Source organism: Schistocerca serialis, chromosome 4 (assembly GCF_023864345.2).
Source record: "Schistocerca serialis cubense isolate TAMUIC-IGC-003099 chromosome 4, iqSchSeri2.2, whole genome shotgun sequence".
In the NCBI taxonomy this organism is placed as follows: domain Eukaryota; kingdom Metazoa; phylum Arthropoda; class Insecta; order Orthoptera; family Acrididae; genus Schistocerca; species Schistocerca serialis.
The window spans coordinates 768748966-768751306 of NC_064641.1; the positions used below are offsets into that span (position 1 = coordinate 768748966).

Genomic DNA, 2341 nt, shown 5'->3' on the forward strand with positions numbered 1-2341 from the left:
GAGGTTCCTATGGAGAGTGCTTGTTCAGATGTTGTCATATTGTTTTGATGGTCTAGACACCAGATGTTGTTGGATTAGGTATGCTGTAATGTGCTTTTCGTCAATATATATGAAGGTAAAAAAAATCCTTTTTTTTGTATTATTTCAATGTCTTGAACAATAATGCCTATTGATTACAGGTTCAGTCAACAAAGCATCTGGCTCGTGTTCTTGTATTAGACTGTATTTCTGGTTTCTATGTGCAATTATAGTATTACTAGTTTTTTTAATTACTTCAGTGTAAATGGTGCTTTAAAATACCTTGTCTTATTGAGGAAGAACCGTGCCAGATGTGTACATTGAATCACACTTCCACATTCGGAACAGCGACACTTGTGCCTTGTTGTTTTGTAAATTTTATAGTTGCTGGGGACTTAATTAATTAATTGTGTTAACGGAAATTTTTCTTTCGTTCTTTGTTGTTGTTCTATGCAGTCAGATTGCGTACAAATACTAATCAGGGCCAACCGTTTACGAGACTGCGTAACCGGACATTCAGCTACTAAAATTAAAATTATTTGCATTCTAAGTAATTAAGCCCCCATGCAAAGTATAGAAAACAATGTTGAACGCTTTACATTGCGTAGACTCTATTTGGCAATTTTTTTCTCAAGAAGTAATTTCTGATACTCATAACGAAAAACATCAGGCCGCGCGGAGTGGCCGCGTGGTTAGAAGCACCATCTCACTGACTGCGCGGACATGTCCGAAAGGACAGATACCATATCCATATAGGTATATAATTCTGGCAATACCGGCCATGACCTTCCTCTTCTGTGCGGGTGCACACATATGACCCGAACTCTTACGGGACTTGGTAAGAATGTCTTCCACCACTAATGAGTGTGTTGGGTAGGGACACTACGAATGTAGTGTGTGAACATATAAGGTGAGAATGCGGGTCTCGCGGGTGGCGTGCGCGAGATAGTCCCTGCAGTCGCATTATCCTCTGTGCCCTCGGTGGCTCAGATGGATAGAACGTCTGCCATATAAGCAGGAGATCCTGGGTTCGAGTCCCAGTTGGGGCACACATTTTCACCTGTCCTCGTTGATATATATATCAACGCCCGTCACTAGCTGAAGGTATTAATATACAATTCTAACTGTGATTCTCTCCGTAGCGCGTGAAGGGATACATTCAATGGCCAATTTTATCGTGGCTTGCCTATCGTACACTATAGAAAAGAAAAACAACTACCTTTGGGCTACTGCAGAAAATCGAAGGTGTGTCTCTTAAGCAGGATCGGTGTTTATGAGTTGGCGGTTCTTGGAAATGTTATTCACAACAGCCGTTCTCTTTTTCCCGGGAAAACGAACACTCACTGAAACACGATCGCCGCTTCAAACTGGTGCTCTGTCGCAACTTGACGCCTGACGAAGTCACCTAAAGCGAACAATTAATGAGAAGCCTGTAGTTCAAACTTAAGTATATAAGTTTCCAAACTAAAAACATTCGCCTGTGAAACCGCCTATTCAGCAGGCATCTCTTTTATTAATTTAATCACACAGGATAAAGAAATTAGGCATTGATCACGCTAAAACCGTTAACGCGGCTTCCAGCATCGATAATGGCCTTGATTCAGCTATGAAGATAGTCCATAAGTTTCTTCAGGTTATTCAGGTATGCTATATCCAGCTTAACATAAACATTGATGGTTAGATCTCATAGAGATACCAAAGTGGGAAGATGTTGACGGCTACGTTTAACACACTGTTCCAGATAGACCAAGACATATTTTCTTGGTATTAAGATAGTGTGAACCAGTGGATCAGTCGAGAAGCGATAGTATGCATGAGTGTTCACCAAACTGATTTCTCCCACTTCCTTGTACATACTCTTACCGTTCTACACAACAGAACGAGTCCAACATTCTGGTGCTTGGACGCCCTCGCCATTTCCCTACTCATCCCTCAAAAGCACAACACCAGTTAAGACAAAACCTGTCGTCACTCCCTATCGCTCCCCTTCCGTTACCACTTAATTATCACAGTTGTAAACAGTTTCTTCATGCACAGCGCAGACCTCTACCAGCTTGCCAAGACAACATTGAATTTTACTGTATGTGGCAGAGCGATTGTAGTAGCTGCTAAAAGACAAGACCTTTTATACGGTATGTTTGCTTTTCTGTGCTTCATATATGACTTCAAATGCATCAGTCGGAATTAGAACATGTCAGTCTCTGTGCTAGAAGCGAGAGTATGAAATTTTCATCAACACCACTCCACATCTTGGGAAGCAATTACCAAATTCTACAACACACTTGCTCAATAACGTGTAGAACTGGAGACGAGGACTATCTTG

The 2341-nt window shown here is 41.4% G+C and overlaps 1 non-coding gene across 1 annotated transcript; it reads left to right on the forward strand.

Moving 5' to 3' along the window:
* The first annotated feature begins 992 nt into the window (after nucleotides 1-992).
* Trnai-uau (transfer RNA isoleucine (anticodon UAU)) lies at nucleotides 993-1067 on the forward strand. Its single transcript has one exon. It is a non-coding gene; the product is annotated as a tRNA-Ile (tRNA).
* Nucleotides 1068-2341: the final 1274 nt, after the last annotated feature.